The sequence below is a fragment of the Pygocentrus nattereri genome, chromosome 28 (assembly GCF_015220715.1).
Source record: "Pygocentrus nattereri isolate fPygNat1 chromosome 28, fPygNat1.pri, whole genome shotgun sequence".
In the NCBI taxonomy this organism is placed as follows: domain Eukaryota; kingdom Metazoa; phylum Chordata; class Actinopteri; order Characiformes; family Serrasalmidae; genus Pygocentrus; species Pygocentrus nattereri.
This window is the reverse complement of record NC_051238.1, coordinates 16,073,830-16,093,436: the sequence shown is the minus strand read 5'-3', so window position 1 is coordinate 16,093,436 and position 19,607 is coordinate 16,073,830. Positions and strand designations below refer to the sequence as shown.

At 38.8% G+C, this 19,607-nt stretch overlaps 1 long non-coding RNA gene across 1 annotated transcript in view; it reads right to left on the bottom strand.

Annotated features, from left to right (window-relative positions):
* Positions 1-8,428, bottom strand: part of LOC108425045 — a 33,637-nt gene extending 25,209 nt beyond the window's left edge. Inside the window, exon 1 of the long non-coding RNA XR_001857677.2 lies at positions 8,345-8,428. This is a non-coding gene — a long non-coding RNA (uncharacterized LOC108425045). The remainder of the gene's footprint in view (positions 1-8,344) is intronic.
* Positions 8,429-19,607: the final 11,179 nt, after the last annotated feature.

The window sequence follows — 19,607 nt, the reverse complement described above, 5'->3', positions numbered from 1 at the left end:
TTGTACATTACATTTAAACATTTATAGCATTTGGCAGGCACTGTTATCCAGAGCAACTCACAATGTGATCATTTTACACAGGTAGGCAAAGGCAGTGTTAGGAGCCTGGTGCAAGGACTCTTATTGGTATAGTGCAGGGTGCTTACCCAGGTGGGGATTGAACCCCAGTCTACAATGTAGAAAGCAGAGGTGGTATACACTACACTATATCTACCACAAAACATGAACCCAAACGCATACACAAATTCAAAATATAGTACAATCACAACTATGACTTGCTTTTTTCACCTTTCTTTCTAATAAAAACACAATTTAAACAGTTTTCACACTCTTTCAGTCAGTAGCATAACCATACTAAATCATAGTGACCAGCATGAGAGAAGATAAGCTTGACTCAATGGAGTTGCTTATTAAAAAGGAGAAATAATCAACAGGAAAAGACACTGGTGTCTTAATATCTCCAAATTCTTTCAGTTTATTAACCGTTTAAAAATCCAGGCTTATTACATACAAAGGTTTATTATTCCGTAGCTATAAGGACTTCAGTGCAAACTAAAGGAGTCACTCATAGCTTATAGAAGCTTATAATACTTTGAGGCTGCTGACGGTCACATGGCTTGTTAAGGGGTTAAAATAAGTGCTTTTAAGAGTACTAATTCTATCCAAAGCTGTAAAAACCTCTTGGACCAACTTTCCTGGCTCAGACTTGGTGAGGACTGCATCTACTCTAATTTGCATGCAGTACAAAATTAAATCAAATCAAATCAAATCAAATCAATTAAAACTAAATAAATTAAAACAAACCCTTTTTTAAGGTGGGTTACACACAAACTGCTGTCTGGTGGAGATAAAAGCAAGGGGTGAGAGTTGGTTGTTTGTTTAATAATTGAAACTGTATAATTAACAAATGTGATGTTGGTTGATGAAGGAATATTTGTTGTATGTTGAATTATTTCTCTGAAGAAGTGTTTTATTGATTGTGTATTTTGTATATGTATATTTACCTGTCCGGGTACTGCAAATAAGTCATCTTTCATTTGAGATGAATGTTTCTGATAAAGCAAACAAAACATAATAAAACAAGATTTTCTTATTACAGCAACATTCCTGCACGAGAGAGCTATCAAAAGGTCTGGCGACGATTCGAGATGTGGCATTTGCATCTGCACTCTGTCACTGTTGTCTCTCAACTCAAGGACCAAAGAGGAGTCAGTGCCAGTAAAAGCAAGTTATCATGCGTAGCATAAACAGTTTTCAGCTGCAACTTTCTCCACCTGCCTCTCCAAAATGCAGCCTTTCCCCTGAGAGAGATGATTCAGATGTAGACTGATTTAGAAAAGTCAACCTTTTAAACCTGTGAGCCGCCTCACTTTTGGAACAAAGTCTCAGGCTCCAGCAGCAGAGATCTATTAATAAGTTTCCCCTGTGTGATTCAGAGAGCTAAAATGTGATTTAAAAACGTCTGAACGTCAGAGGCACCCGATAACATCTTCAGCAATGGCATTTAGACTGCACTCATCTAGTCAACATGACTGCATGATAGAGATACACATCTTAACCCCTCCAACACGGAGACACACAAACACATCCATACATACACACACCGTTTTTAAGCGATCGGTTCAGCATTTTACCCTTATCTCCATCTGCTACATTTGCAGCATACCACCAATTGCCAAGATAATAATTGTGATGCACTCCCTGTACTGTTAAAAGAACAGAAAACTGATTGACGGCGACCTGAAACAGATTTATAAGCATTTATAAGCAAATATTTAGAAGCAATTGGGCAGTGGTATTTTTGTAGAACACTTTGATGAATTATTCAGTTGAAGGGATTTATAAATAAATTAGGGAAATTGTAACTTGTGGTTGGTTAGTGTAGTGATTAACACCTCTGCCTTCTATGCTGTAGACTAGGGTTCAATCCCCACCTGGGTAAGCACCCTACACTATACCAATAAGAGTCCTTGGGCAAGATTCCTAACACTACCTTTGCCTACTTGTGTAAAATGAACAAATTGTAAGTCACTGTGGATAAGAGCGTCAGCCAAATGCCGTAAATATAAATGTAAAGCTGTACTATGTATGTTTTGACAATTGAGACCTCTCTGGTGGAAATGTGTAATTACATGTAATGTGCAGAAGATTAAACTGCACTGTGTGAGTTTTGGGGACTTTGGTGGAAATGTGCAATTGCATGCAAAAGAGAAGACCAGACAATAGCTGTGTCTCGATTCAGGGCCTTCATCCTTTGGAGGCTGCATATAAAGGCTGATTATGTCATAGCTGTGTGACTAGGCTGCCCCATTTTGAAGGCTCCTTCATATGAAATGTGCACTGTGTCCTTTTCCATGGCAACAAAGGATCAAACAGGTGGATACTTCTCCAGCTAACATATCCCAAGGTTCATTGCATGAGGATTCAAGACATGGTGACATCAGCAGAGGAGCGAGTGGCGACTGAGGAGTACACTGTTAAATGTAAGTACTGGGTTCAAATCGAGTCGAATAGCTAACAATGCAAATGTTAAAAAAAAAAGCCAAGCTCATCAGTCTAAGATGCAGCAAGCAGCAATGCAGGTGCCTGTGGTGAAGCATCTCCAGCTCTAATAAATGGAAAAACAATAAAACTAAAATCAAAGTCTCTGGCTCTATCTTTAAAAAACTTAGAGCCTGACAGGAGCAGTATTTCATGACAATGGCAAGTGCGGGAATAGCGGAGCTGTGATGCAAACAGAGCAGACCATTTCATTTCGGTTCAGCCTTCACGGGTCTATGCAGCCTTCAAAGCACCTGCCCTTGTAGACTGCATCCTTTGAAAGATACAGCCCCCGAGTTGGGACACACTTGAGTAAGACACAAATGTAAAATAAATAAATAATTTCTTCTTTAATATAATTCAGGTTTACAAGAACATGAAAAAGGAAACATAATTAAAACAAAGGATAAAAGTAAAGAAAAAAATAATCTTAACAGATGATGACATAAAACACAAATATCCTCACATGCAAAGGCTTAAAGAGCGAGAGAGACGGAGAGACTGAGAAACAGAGACAGGGGGAGAGAGAGAGTAAGAGGTGGGAGTGAGAGAACCCGCAGATGTCTTCCCCCTCTGATAGAAACTGGGAAAAAGCAATTATAGCTTTATGCAATTTATATAAAAATTAGACAATCTACATATACAATTGCTGCATTGTTACAAGTCAAAACTAATATAATGCAGACTTGGATTGGATCAGAAACTGAGCACAGTATCATCTGTTAGATTCAGTCGACAAAGTCAGTGTCTCCCATGCGTATCTTATTGACGTCAGCGAGACTCACTCTCGGTCGGGCCCAAGGCCTTGAAGATTCCAAAATGATCACCTATCACCCTGTTTTACTGGAAAGCTGAAAAACACAGCTCCAGCTCCTGTAACATAGACTGTAACTTTGTCTGGATAAAGGATGGACATAAACAATCCTTATGTCATGTCACAGTGTCCTTCTCAAGGATACGTCACATACCTCACAATGACACAAAAGCCAAAGAACGATGCTTCCTATAGGCACACATTTTAAAATGTATATTTACAGAATTCATCAACTCAATAGCTTCTATTATAGGAGAGTTTTAGGTCAATTAGAGCAAGTACAAGTAAACACTCTGTTGAAATGGTTGGTACAGTATAGATGAGAGAGATTAGGATGAAAAAGCCTAGGAGTATTCCTTTAACCTGACCGAGACTGCCTGCTATAACCCACCAGACATTAGATCAGACCTTGAATTGATCTCTGCATTGCTGACATATGTTTACCATCTACACTCACAAACAGGCAAAGGAAACCTCAGTGAACTATGTGAAAATTTGCCTCGTACACTCACTATGTTTGCCCAGAGATGCTGAGCTGGTCACTGAGGCTATATCTCTCTTTCCACTTCTAAAGCATTCAGTGACCTTGGAAGATTTCCTTAAACGGGAATTCTACTGATTTTTCAAAATGTATATCATTTATATAATAATACTACATAATTTATAGAAATATATATACACATGATTCAAGCATTTAGAATGTTTTGGTGTGAAAAGGTTGTAGACTTACTGATTTAGAGTTCTACATTAGTGGTGAAAAGAACCAAAGGGTCACAATGTCTACAACACAAGAATATCTATGTTATTCACCACCCAAAACAACCAGTATGCTTCCAGATGTCTTCTGTGTGCTTGACATAACACAATGGAGAATCTGAAAAAGACAGTTTTCTTTGGGGACTATTTTGATATATGGTGCTCTTTGCCGTGAGGGGATTCTAAAAAGTATTTACAAATAGTAATTTGGTTTAAAATGCTATCTCAAAAACTTTTTATACAGCAATGCCTCAGGCATCAAGTCACATTCATAATCATTTCATATAAGAGATTTCTGTGATAGAGGGTTTAGAGGCAATAAATGCTTCAAATATCTGGTTCCTGTCAACACCACTGTGAACAATTGTGACTCGCAAAGTATCTTTAGAATGGAGCATTTCACATCAAGCCACTCTGAAGGACTTTGTTAATATCTTAGTGATTTACTTATGCAGAAATTTTGAAAAACTGGTAGAATTTCCCTTTTAGCCTCTGACATGAGCCCACTTTCATCTTTTATCTCATACAGGAACAGGGCACTCTCTATTTAGCCTGATTCCTTAACACGGAGAAACTGATATATTCATGCTTCGCCCACAAGTGTGTTCTCTCTAATCACCACTTTTTCTAGGTTTAACAATTTTACAGAATGCCAGCAAATGTTAAAATGCTACGCTATCAGGCATGGTAACATTAGCTTAATTATACAAAGACCCTCACCTGCTCTGTGCTAACAGTATTACCTTTCGAAAGCATGCAAAACAAATGTTTTCGAAAACTTGTCCACAGTTGCTAGGAAAGAAAGAACACATGCACTGTCAGAACATGGAACGGTCAATTCTACATCTACGTTTATATTACTACATTATCCTGCTACACCAACAGAAAAACAGCACTGACCTGCCTGATGATGGAGCATCACCAATTTAATTTGCAGTATTAAAGTGTTTCTAAAGCTGCACGTCGTAAAACCTGATTGGTTGAGTGCATTCAAATGGTTTATGGAAAAGGTGTTTCTTGGTTAACTGGAATTGTGTGTAATTTAGTCAGGTAATTTGTACCACCAGGTACATGAACATTGGAAATCAACAAATGAGTCAAGGGCAATGTGACAGTTTAAATGAGCTCAGCAAATCTTGCATTGACTCAATAAAAGCCAGGCTCAGTATTCAGAGAAGACAACAACATTTCTGCACATGTCCTCTGAAACAGCAAAAGGTAAATCCTGTAGAATTACCATCCCCTTATTAGAAATAAGAAACTCACATTCTCTGATCACTTTGTGGTCCATCTACCTTGTACTGTGCTAGGCAAAAGCCAGACATCACCCTTCATTAATTAAATGTCTAGTCCAAACACTTAAGTACAAATGATTAATTTTTCAGTGTCAGAAAAAAGCAACTATTGGAATAAATGCTAAAAATATTAATACAACGAATAGTAATTTTATGTATGCCAATGTTCAAAATTGGCATAAACACACTCCTAAAACTTGTGGAAAGCCTTCCCAAAAGAGTTGTTATAGCTGCAAAGGGTGGGCTGACATTTTAAACCCTATGGATTAAGAATGGAATCTCATTCAAGTTAATATGCATGTGAAGGCAGATGAGTGAATACCTTTGGCAATATAATGTATGTTGTAAAGGTGTATTGTATAGCCAAACACAAAGTTAGTACAAAAAATTGAAAAAGACAAAGCTTATGCAAATCCACGCATTATGGAATAACAGGTTTCAGCATAGCCATAACCCCACCAGCTACTAATAAGGGTGGACTTCAAACGGTGCCCAAGGAAAGAAAGAAACAAGCTAACCTGCCTTGCAAAAGATACACCTTCACAAAGTACAAAAGGTGACACCAGGTGTATTTAAACGTTCTGAAAGAACCTGCAGTAAATGTATAGGCATGCCCAAGCCTTCTAATCCAAAATACTGGGGATACAGGACACCTCAAATTAGCAATCAAGAGTGTAAACAAAACTTAAACTTAGCATACATAAATGTTCTAAAACACCATACCAGCTATGCTAAGCATGCCTGTAAGCATGCATTACACAACAAAAGCTCTACACTTACAAGGTAACGTAGACCATAACACCACTCTCAGCTAAAGGCAGCTCATCTTGCACATGGTTATGGAGACACATGCTTTGATTTGATTTGCTAAGGCCCACCCACACAGGAGGAAATGTTTACTCTGATTGGCAACGGTGCTAATGCCTCCAACCAGAAACAGCTCCTCTCATTAAATTCTGCCCAGGAAAAGGAAGATAGATGGGAGAAAAAAGAAAAAAAAGGACAAAAATGAAAGAAAAAAGGGAAACACACATGCTACACAATGATGTTAATGTCTGGACGCTGGTCAGTTTATTATTTTGAGAACACAAGAACATTATTTAATTAGCCAGTTTTCATTGTTTTTCAGTAATGTCTTCTTGACAGCTACACATCCTTTCACACCCATAGTGTTGAGCTGTCGTCAGAATTGTCTTTAAAATGAACAAGTTAAACTGACTGACTGCTTTCACTGAAAATTAAATCAATGAAGGGTGGTCTATGACTTCAGCACAGTACTGTAGTACCACTGGCTGTACCCCAGTCTGTCAGCCACCCTTTACCACATTTATCATCAGTCCGTTTCTGATCACAGGATTGCTTTTAACCTGAGTCTGACCACTAATAAAAGGCTAAAGGATGGCTAACACAAACAGTTAACTACAACTAACTGCCCATCAACAATGTGTTTCTTGTAAAGTGGGTTTTGTGTGTATTTGAAAGTAGTAGATTGTTGGTGTTCCCCTTTAAGCCAGCTGTAGCATATAGAAATAATGCATTAAGCTGGAAATCCACTGGGCTATTCTCAGAATGGTTAGACAACTGTGGAGGTAATTGAAGTGATTGATCTAGACACACACGTTCACGCAGTACAATGACCCTTCAGTCAGTTTTGAGCAGGGTTTGGCTGAGCCTCGAGGCAGCTGGAGCGTAGAGGTGATCTCTCCCTGAGCTGCGAGTGTTTGTGTGTGTGTATAATTGGATATTATGGATTATGAAACTCATGTATCTCCTGCAGCTCTGAATCAATGCAGCCATTCAAACAAGCATTACTATTCTCTAATCCAATTGTACACAAGCTAAAATTAATTATGTAGAAATATTACTTGCATTGATCAACACTGCCCCTCCATACACACATGCTAACCTGCACGTCCACAAACAGTCCATACTACTTTCCATCTCTTCTTACATATTACTATACCTATATGTAGCACAGTGAGGTCACTTGTCCCAACTAACTGGACCATTCTGCTCCCACAAATTATTATTTTTTTTGCTAGAGTGGACAAGATTTACACAACAATGGCAAACATACCATTCAGCGTATGTAGTTGTACACAACTCTAATCTAACACTTGGAGTGAGATTGTTAGCATAGAGTATGTGTCTTTTCTCGTTTGTGTAATTAGTCTAACTTCAGCAAATTTGCCATTATTATTAGCAACCTGCCTAGTTTTGATAAGCTGCAGCTGCAAATTCCGTCTCAGTAGAGTAGCATTTTAAGATTAAGATTAACATTAAGAGACCCTTATTAGTCCCACAATCGGGAAATATACACACTAGTGAAGACACACACCAGTGGGCAGTGAGCACACTTGCCCAGAGCAGTGATCACCAGTCATAATAAAAGTCGGTTGTATGTAAAATTAAGATTAAGATTAATCTTAATCTAAGATTTTAACCAGGGAGCTCAATATTACATCAAAGCTCTGGACATTGTAACCAGTCCAACTTCAAACAAGTTGCTAGGAAAGCAAGCATTTGTAGGTGGAGTATGGATAAGTCAGCTCAAGTTACTGCACACGTCAGTAGAGTTGCTGAGTGTCTAAAGGCTGATGCACACCAGAAGCGCAGCGTCCAGTAATTTGAAATCATTGCTTATTATTTTAATGGAGGTACACACACACCGGCACTGACACAGTGCATCAACATGCGCCAGCGCTCCATGGCTCTGGGTACTGTTCAGTTGCTCAGCACATCACAGTGCACTACGCAGCATCATTGCAACATTAAATTAAGATCACTGGCCTGAAATTTACTCTGAGGAAGTTGGTCAGCCTTTTAGATAAACAGACAGATGCTAATGGTAAACTAATGTTATTATCTGCTTTTTCAGCTCAGATCTTTCAGCTAAAAACCATCCAGTCTGTGAAGATGTAATAAACGGATGCCAAACCTGCAATCCCTGCTGTAGCAGTGCTTTGTGTTACGCACTGTATCAGGTGGGCAATGGCCTTAAGCCAGTGGCTTCCATCTTTGGTTCAGGGTACATTCCTGTTTTTTTTTTTTTGTTCCAACCTGATATCCAATAAGCTGCCTCACACCTTACTTAAGTCTAAATTCATCTGATTCAGCCAGTCAGGGACTTGGGAAGAGTTGATTAGCTGGAGCAGGTGTGGCAAATTATAGTTGGAACTAGACACTGCAGGAAGGTAGCTCTCCAGAACCAGGGTTGTAGTCCACTGGTATAAGCATTCCCCTCCAGGGAAAGGCCCCGAGGTCTTCAGAGAAGGGCTAATGCATGTCTGTCTTTTTTTTAGTAGATTTTTAAAAATAGTATCATCACGCTTGTTGTGTTTAATCTGTGCAAGTATTATTATTGTTGTAATGAGGAGCGAGGAGGCAGATGCATATGCAGAGATAAGGGGGAGCGGACATGACATAAACCAGACTACAACAAACCAAACACCACAGCAAATAACACCAACAACAGAGACAAAGATCAGCACAAAGACGAGCAAACACAAGGGGCAAAACACAGTGCTTAAATACACAGGGAAAGCGAGGGACAGGTGGAAAACAGGTGGAGACAATCAGGGGCGGAGTCATGAAACGAGGTGGCTAATCCAAAACAAAACGCACATGGGCTAAACCAAAACAGGAACACATGAACAGGACTGGGAGGGGCCAATCATGACGATTATTTTGGTTTGTTTGGAAAGAAATTAGATAAGATATTGAAATGCCACAACCAAAAATTTTGATCATGATTTTTTTCCTACCGCAGTTGCACGCCGGATATAGATACAGCCAAGCAAGCTCTTCCATTGTTTAAGTCTTCAGAAGCTGGACAGAGGCCTTATATATTAGATTAATTAACAACATAATTAGAATGCAATAATCATGTTTTCATATTTAACCAATAATATTTTCCGAGCCACAGCTGGAGACTAGCATTGTCCTTCATCTAACGCTCAGTTCAAAAAGGCCATGGCTATTAACTGATGGTCTGAGTTTTGCAGTGCTGTAGAGCACAAGGACTGGAGTCTTGACACGTTCGCTAGGCCTTCCAGAAGTCCTGTAGACGTCACTGTGAATATAAGCCACAGTTTCAACATCTTTCAGATATATGAAAACAGACAACAGTGACAGCAGGGCTTTTACTGAAAAAATGACTGCAAAACGTACAACATAGAAGATAAAATATACTTTCATTGTCAGCACAAAGCTTTGTATCTCTAAACAAGTAACTGCAAGAGACAGAAAAAATGTTCTTTCAACATAACTTAGTGTAAAATGTTTTTATGCTAATGCAAGATGATATGTTAATATGTCTGCTGTAAGCTACAAATAAACAATGGGATGTATTTCACAAGCTTCAAATGTCTGTTTTTAATTTTGAACAGCCAAAAAATGTTCATGTGTTCCAGCATTAGCTTTGAGCTAACATAATATTAGAAATCCTGTAGGGGCTCTAGCAGAAATCAACATTAACACAGAGGTGGAATTTTTCTCTTCTTCTGACCACGTTTTGACCTTTATGGCCCGAACTGAAGGCCTAATTGTCACAGCCTGCCATTGTTCTCTTCAGCGGATGAAGCAGTTTATACTCTGTGGTGGTAAAAAACATTTAGAGATAAATCCTGCTACATATTAATCACAGCAACGCTGTTTAAACTTTAAGACACAAACCCAACCCATGCTGCTCAGCACTGGCACAAACACAGAGACTCTGGGTCCAGGCTGATCTACAGCTTTGGTCTTCTGGGGGATTTTACAAAGACAAACTATACTTTCAAACAGAAAGACCATTATGGCTGACTTTCCTTTTTCTATTCATTTTTAAATATTTTTCTATTTTTAGAACAGCTTGGAGAGCCTCCAGTCAGAGAACGCGAACAATTTGCCAACAGAACAGTCTGCAAACATGGCATGGTGGAAATCAGCCGCAGAGATGCTTGTTAAACCTTGTTAAGCTTGTTAATGGACATTTCTAAGCTGCTAATTATTTATTTGCTGTACAGCCTATTTCCTCTGGAAGAAGGAGCACTGTGTTAATCAGTACACAGACAAGTGTGAGTAGGTTTAATATTATTTCATATTCAGTTTTTTTCTTGCAGACAGAAATAGCAAATGCTTCCAAATCCTCAAAGGGGAAAAAGAACAAAGAAACCAATAAGAACATGCAAAACAGAAACACATAACTGAATTATTTCCAGTGTAGCATACATCTCTCTCTCTCTCTCTCTCTCTCTCTCTCTCTCTCTCTCTCTCTCTGCCTGTCTGTATGTTTCTTTCTCTTCTCTCCCTCTCTCCCTTCTTCTGTCTGCTGTTTTTCTCTTTCTCACTGTCTCTCTTTGTCTTTCTGTCTCTTCACTCTCTTGATCTCTCTTTCTCTCTCACTTTCTCTCTCTGTATCAGTTTTCTCTTTCTCCTCTCTCACTTTCCCTCTGTGTTTGTCTCTCTCCTGCTCTCTCTGCCTCTTTCTTTCTTCTCTCCTGTTTCTCTTCTCATTTTTCCTGTTTTTATTTCTCTCATTTTTTTCTCTGCCTCTCTTTCTCCCCCTCACTCACTCTCTCTCTCCCCTCACTCACTCTCTCTCTCTCTCTCTCTCTCTCTCTCTCTCTCTTTCTCTTCTCCTTTTTCCTGTTTTTATTTCTCTCATTTTTTCTCTGCCTCTCTCTCTCTCTCTCTTTCTCCCCCACTCTCACTGTTCAATCTCTTTCTCTCCATTTCTTGTCCATTTCCCTCTCTCTTTTTCTCTCTTTTTTCTCTCCTTCTCTCTCTCCTTTTTCCCCTCTGCTTTCATTTCTGTCTTTTTCTTTCTCTGTGTATCTCTCACCCTTTCTTGCTCTCTGTCTCTCTGTCTCCCTCTTTCTCTATTATTCTTTTTTATTTCTGTCTCCTCAATCTATTTCTCTCCCTTTCTTGTCCATCTCTCTCTCTCTCTCTCTCTCTCTCTCTCTCTCTCTCTCTCTCTCTCTCACACACACACACACATGCACACACACACACACTCTTTCTTTTATAGTACCACTTTAATAGAAAGTTCTGCTCTGGCCTCAAGTTCTTATTACTTGATTGAGTGAATGAGAGTGAGATTTATGATTCAAATTAATACCATTTCTCTGACTTCACTGTTTGCACTGGGGAGCTGAATGGCTCTATAACAGATGGCCTAATACATTTTAACCATCCTAAGCACAGTAGTTAATAATATAGCTATCAGGGAACCCATTCTTTCTCATTTGGCTCCGGCTGAGAGCAGTGCGGTGGTGCAATTTAGTGTTTCACTCAGAGAAAATGTGCAGTGAAATTAACTAAGGAAAAACCCGTCATCTCCCACTTCCTCACCCTGCGTCAGCCGCCAAATGATGAAAAAAGACCCAGCCAGGTGACAATTTATACAAGCCTATGCAGATATGATTACATATCAAGCAGACAAGTATCTATGCAAATATCATTACTGCTGTCATCATCATCATCATCACCATCATAATCCCAATCATCCTGAGAAACATATCTAAGTGTTTGCTGTTAGACATAAAGATGCCATCCTCCCTGTAGATTGAAAAGAAACGTAAGATTTACAATTCAAAATAATCATAAGGAAACATCTATGATGGATCTGTCTAAGACATGTAGTGCTTAATGAGAGCACTACTCCTCTGTAAGCAGCAGATTTGAGCCCCGAAAAAGAAGCAGCTGCACCTGAGCTTGGTGGGGTGCTAACGATATTTAATCATCTGGCAATCAGACTTTAATTAATCCTCTCCATCACACCGATTAAAAGCAGAATGCTGATCACCTCAAGTCAATTAGCCATCCAGGAGTCCTGGTGTAAGTTGCACACATCTCCGCTGACTTTAATTGGAAGAGAAGGACATAGTTACCAATGAAATAATAAATGCCAGAACATCTCTCATAATTAAAATTGAACCTCTGTTAACAAGAACCGCCTGTTTATCATTTACTAATTAAATTATAGCCTTCTTTGGTCAATATATGCAAACATCTGCATTCAATGAGAACTCTTATTGAGATGAGTTTAATGTGATAAAATAATTTCTGCGGTAGAGATATCTTCACTTGACATCATTTTTAATAGATTCATAAGGCTACGTGACTCCTACATAAACCTTCCATGGTGATTGACAACTATATAAACATTTACAGTACTGTGCAAACATTAGAGGCCACCCTTTATTTATTTCATTTCCAGTCAAGACTTTCATTCAGTACAAGTCATTTTTAGCAGCAGAAAAAAGCAGAATACATAATTAAATTTTACAGAGACCTCAGCACCTAAATGTATATTTTTCTGTATTTAATGTATCCACTGTTTGCCTTTTTTACAGTTTCCTTTCTTTTCATGAGACTTGCTTTCAGTTTTATCTGCAGAAATATTTTTCAATACCTTTCAGTCTTAAGTTCAGTCTTAGAACTCGGTTAGTTTTGGTTGGTTGCATTTTCTGCTTTTCACATTCCAAATGATTTAGTGATTCAATGTTAGGTCTAGATCCCAGGGTGGCCAGTCCATTGTTCTGAGATTTGTATTTTTTTTCTGTAATGGCAAATCCTTTCAGACCCAAAGCACTGACTTGTCTTCTCACAGTGGAAGGATGGTCAGAAAAGCCTATAGATTTTTTCAGATCTCAAGCAAGAGTGGAGCATGATTTTCACCACACACCACACTGTTTATCTAGTAATGTCAGTTTTGGGGTTCTATCAGGTCTTGCATGGTTGTTAAAAGTCCCATCTTATCTGTAACTTTTCTTTTTTTTAAATCCAGTTTCGAAAAACTCCCGTTTTTCCCAATTATTCTCATTTTACCTTGTCCTTGCTAATACACATGGAGTGTCCTATATCTAGTCTTTTCAGAAACAGCTTGTACTTGAAAGGAGCAGTAAGCAATTTTAAGCCAATATTCTTTTTGTCAAATACTATTCTAGACAATCAGCAACAGATTTGTGATTCCAATCTACAACTGTTTGAGCTCATGCACAGGACAGAGGGAAGGGAAAAGGCTATGTGCTGAAGTCCATGCATTGTCAAGAAGAGATGGACAAGAAACAGAGAAGAAGATCTGAAGAACAAAGACTGAGAAAGAAGTTCTAAACAGGCAAGGGTTTCAATGGTGAAGAGACCTCTGAGAGCTGATGAGGCTGAAGTTGGCTTTGTATTTGCCAGGTTTTGCTCTGAATTTTCTTGTTTCATGGTGCAGCATAGTGTTACAAGTGGGTGCCTGTTGTGCCTGTTTTTCCCATTCCACCTTATATGGAGCAGCAATTACATTCTGGTGCCTGAAGTGCCAGAATGAGTGTGTTTAGATGCATTCAGTGATCTGATCAGAACTGGATTTCTGCAGTAATCTGATTATTCAAATGATCATCTAAACAACATACTCCAAGTTTCTTAGATCGAACTAAGGTCTAGAAATTCAATTAAGAAAGCCGATAAACAGAGGTGGATTTTAGCTCAGTGATCAAGTTTCTCAGTGCATGTAAACTCTTACAAGAATTTCTTGTGGATTTCTCATTCTGCACATGTGCGAAACAGACAGCGGTACTGGAAATAAGCAAGCAGTGTTGCCGAGATGGCAGCAAAACACCTTTGTAGCGACGCTGAAACCACCTGCATTCTTGACAAAATAAAATCTTTAAATATTGTTCATCATCTAAATGATGTATGTTTATATTTTCAGGTAAAGTGATTATATAAAAAAAAGCCTCAGCATGAAGTTTGAGTTTTATATCATATTTACGTCACATCCTTATCTGTGAGTTTATCGGCAAAGCAGAAAATCTGCAAAGCAGAAATCAGATTATTGCCTGACTCATCTAGACCAAGAGTTTTCCCATTGTCTGATTGCTCAAGTGCATATAAACACGTTGATTGGAGTTACCAGTAGTTATCAGATGTTTCAGCAGTTATCAGATTATTGAGTGCACGTAAATGCACTCAATGTAACTGCTACACCATTTGAGGAACAGGAGAATTTGAACAAGAGAGTGGTAACTCCAGCTTCAATGAGATTTCAAGGGCATGAAAAGGTGTGAGAAAATTGGTGAGAGAAAATTTGCATCTGCTTGACAGATGGGAAAGACACATTTTTTGCTGTTTCACAGAACCAATAGGTCAGTTTTGGTTTGTCCAATTTGTTAAAGTTTGTGAAAGCTAATCCAACTGGTTAGCTTCGCAACATCATTTGAAGTGACAGTGTACCAAATTACAACCCAGCTAACATTAGTTACATTACTTGCTGTGCCGCTGTTCACTCTAAAGTTATATCATGGTATTTGTCCGTACAACCTTTGTGAAGGATTTTATGGCTACAAAGATCAAAACAATGCTTTGATAGCCCAGTGTCATTTGCCTTGACAATGCATGTCCGTGAATTTGTGAGTTGGAGGAGGAGCACTGAAAGGAAGAGTGTATTCATTCTCCAGAAACGCTAACTGCAGCTTTAATGACTGAAAATTAATCAAATAAATGCTGGCCTCTGACTTTTACACTGTTCAAATTTTTTGCAATGTAAAGTGAACCCCATAAAAAAAGAAACACAAAAGGACAGGATTTCCCTCTAAATACTTTGAGGTAAGTGATAATTTTCACTTCAGAGTTTATTATTTTCAGTATACAAACCACTAATTGATGCTTTGGAGTGATTTTTTGCTGGACTTCAGTATTAGCCAATATTATTGCCCAACCGATCTATTAGCTACTTTGGGCAGCTCTGCTGGGACTGAATGGTGGCTGTCAGTCACTCCACCTTCAGCACCATGAACAGAGCTTTGGCGCAGTCTGACTCATCCTTATGATCTGCTTTTCTCTTTACCGCTTCACAATGAGGAAGAGAAAAACAATTACACAGCTTCCTGAAGACTGAAGCGCGCACACACACACACATGCTTGCACAAGCACACACTCTGCTTTATGAATTCTCCTTATCTGGAACAACCACGTTGCTTAATATACTCTCAGACAGAAGATTCGTCTTCATTAGTACTTGTGTTTGTGTGTAATTATGCGCATCGGCATGTCGGTGTGCATGTGTGTGTAGGTGCGTGTTCTGATTGTCGGGGCATGTCCGATTTAGAGCATCTTTTTTTCACAGCTCATCCGTCGTGGATAGGGTGAGACTGAAAAGTGCGATACTCATTTATCAAACCACTCCTCCCACAGCAACACCTCAGTTCCTTTATCCACAAACAGGGCTTTCAGATGAGACACTTGCACAGTCGGCTGTGGCATGTCTCCTCGCTCTCGGGAAGGATGCCACAGAGCTCATGAGGTTTTTTCCACACTGCTACCCCGCATTAGTCTGAGGGCCTGTGCAATAATTTCAAAGTGCTGCTGCAAGGCTGATGTTTTTTCGTAGTCTATTTACATGCATTGTATTAACAATAACTTACGATGCTGCTATAGACTTCAAAGGTTGTGCCATCAGTTTCTTAGTTTCTCAAGAAGAGCCTGTATTTTCTACCAGAAAGACTCCAGAGACGAAGATGAAGGAAGGAAAATAGTTTAGTCTTAATAATATTTAATAACTCCATAGATAACAATTTTTGTTAAAGTCCTTGGCATGGGCCCCGGCATAGGCCCAAGTCAAATGTGTAGAGCCTCGCAGATCCTGCCATGTAGGGATGACTGGGGCGGGAGGTGTAGCCTAGGTCTGGGTGGACCAGCTGGTGGAGGTGTGGATTAAGGAGGGAAACGATGAAACGTCAGCATCTGAAAGTAGCAAAGCAAGTGTGCAAGACGAGTCATTTTAAAGACTGGAGGCTTGTCATTGGTCAGAGTAATGAATGACTTAGCATTGGAGTCTCCCTAGCTTTAATTTCACTTAGAAAATCAACAAAACATGTCATTTTACCAGGGATTTTCAAAGTTGTTGCATACAACTGTATATGCCATATTGACTGAGGAGTGAATGGTACATTTAAAATGATTACATATTATATCAAACTCTGAGGCAGGTTAGGGAACCAGCCCTGTGACTGGAAGATTGCCGGCTTGATCCCCAGAGCTGACAGTACATGAGTGAGGTGTCCTTGAGCAAGGCACCTAGCCCCCCGCTGTTCTCTGGGCTGCAGAAGTGACGTTTCACTTCACGGATGGTTTAAATGAGGAGGTGAAATTTGCCTGTTGTGGGACTAATAAGGGTCACTTAACTTTTTACAAAAGTGAGGAAGATCGTCTATAATATACCAAATAAATATATTAACGAATGAAAGAATAAATGAATAAATAAACAGCTATCTAGTTAGCCAAATCAAGCAAGCAAAGTTTATTTATATATTACAGTTGTTGTCACAAAGCAGCTTTACAATCTTCAGGGTTCTAGCAACATGGTTCACTTGGTACAGTTCACAGCTGTTAATGAGAAGAATCCTCCCACAAACACTTCCAACATTCCATTTACATTCACATTTACATTTACAGCATTTAGCAGACGCTCTTATCCAGAGTGACTTACAAGAAGTGCTTTGTCAATCTAGAGAAAGTATCTTTGCTAGTTACCAATAGCTTAGAGAAAAGACAGTCCTGAGCTCAGATACTGCTAGAAACAAAATGTCACTGCAGACACCAAGAGAAAAAGAAATAGAGTTGAACGCAGAACTCTGTGCCATTCAATGCAATACAATAACAATAAGATACAATACAATAAATTTAATAATTCCACACAACTCCAAAACTTTACTTTCCTCAAATATCATCACCACAATAACTTTATCCGAAGTAACGCTTGGAAAGTTCTTTTATAATGGTGTTCTTGCATGAATTCACCAAATTTGCAATGTATGTGCAAAGTTTAAACAGCTCCCCCGTAAAGGAAGGTGTGTCTAAGCAGCTGGAAAAACTGCATCGATCCTGCTCTGTGCTGAGTGGGAAATGGAGAGAACAGAGAGAAAGTTTGCCATCATTTCTAGGAAAAACAGAGTCATTCTTGTAGCTTGGATCAAAGGAGGTAAGGCTATGTCAAAGCCAGAGTGTCTGTTTTTTCTGGGAATAATAACCGGAGAGGTCTCATTCTGATCAATAAAACTGTGGGCACAGGAGCGCGTAGAGGGCAGGAGCGACTGGGTTCACTTCACTCACTAAGCTTTATGACTCAGAAAAGATGAACATTTTCCAGAATCTCTAAAAAAAGTATGATATGTTTCCACATAGTTTCATCATCTTTGCTACCATTTCTAATGAATATATAAACCATCCTATCATTATTTTTTAGTTTTTTTTAAATTTCAGTAAAGACTGCCTACGCTATTGCACTGGTAGTGACCTCTTGGGCAGCTTCTGTATTTTGTATAAATGCAGCGTGCTCAATATAGAAAAGCTAAGTGCACATCATACATGGTTAAACCTAAAGTGAAGTTTGCTAAACCTACACTTACTGGAGTGAAGGCATAAAAACTCCTTCAGAAAATCGTAGAATAATAATTCGTTTTAAAAAAAGTTTTCTAAATCCTAACCTTAACCTCAACCCAAAACTTAATCCTAACCAAAACCCTGGCCCTAATCCTAACCCTAACCTTATCCTCAACCCAAAACTTAATCCCAATGTTCACCCAGGCCCTAATCCTAACCCTAACCTTAACCCTGGCCCTAATCCTAATCTTAATCTCAAACCAAAACTTAATCCCAACACTCACCCAGGCCCTAATCCTAACCCTCATGTGTTTAACATGTTACGGGTCCGTTAAGTGTTTGTTGCATCTATAAAGGACCACTCAAAATAAAGTGTCATCCATACATTTAACATAAAATAAGACATAAGCAACTAAACATGAGTTTTTTTCAGTATTTAATGTGTCCAACTTTTACCTTTATTCCATTCTTTTTAGTCTTGCTTTTAGTTTTCCAAAGAAATCTGTAGAGCTTTATCTCTACAACTCCAAAATGAAGTGTTAGAAGTTGTATTGTGTATTTTCTGCTTCTCATGATCCCAATAATCTCTAACACATTCAGTGGTGTTGAGGTTTGGTTGTTATTTCCTCTTCTCAGACTATTATTGTTGAGTTGTATTCTCACAGTGGAAAGATGGACAGAAGCTTGATTTTCTTCTCTCTCTCAAAAATCAGAGTCACAGCACATAGAAGTCAATATTTAAAAAAAACATTTGTACTCTAGTTTTGGAAACTCGTTTCCTTTAACTCCTTCCTTCCTTATGCATTTTATATATAACCACCTCAGAAATCACTCCTGAAAAATACATAACTTGTACTTAATTGTGGTTTTTGACTGAAGGTCTGAAATGGTGACTTCGTATGAGAAGGAAAAATGTCCTTAACCTTTAATGTCAGATATTGTAATGATAAGTAATTTTGGACCATTTCTATTGGTCCATTTGTCTTAGAATATATGGCCTCAATTTCACTGTAAAGACAAATCAATGGAACAAGAAACACTATCTGTCTGTGCGCAATGACATGGACAAACTGCTAATACAGAATTACATTGGAGCCATCATTTGATGGGTTAAATAAAATGAGAAATATGAAATAATCTTTATTATGGAGATGAATTGTGAGTCTATTTGAAGTGCACTGACTGTACAGGAGAGAGCTCAGATGGATAAATGTGTTTAGCTGTACTCATAAAAGCACGCTGTCATCTATTGTGAGATTTCAATCAGTCTCCCTCTCCTTTGAGAGCAGACAGAGGGGTATTGCACACTGGAAGTGGCAGCTGCCCCTGCGCTGAGTTACGGAACTTCAAAGTTCTGTCTTGCATCAGTCTTCTAAACCTGATTACAGCACAGCCTAATGCAGCATAACCACGTCTCTCACTGCTCAGAGGAGAGCAGAGCACAACCTATCACATTTTGGTTTGGGCTAACTTAAAAAAATGTGACCAAAATGATCATATTCCTGTGTAAGCAGCCAACAGATCTCAACAGAGCAGCCAACAGATCCCAACAGATTCAAACACCTACCATTTATAATACAATTCAGCAGAAAAGTTGTTTACTTGGAAATGTTAAAAGTTATCCTATAAGTGGAAAGATCTGTTTTATATTGTGCCCCAGGTTAGGTTGAATATACACTCACTGAGCACTTAAGTACCTTACCTACCGTATCTACACTCAGTGTCCATTTTATCAGCTTCACTTACAGTATAGGTGTACTTTTGTTGTTCTACAATTACTGAATGTATTCTATCAGTTTCTTTGCATTTGTTATCCCACCTTTATCAGTGTTTGGGGGCCCCACAGG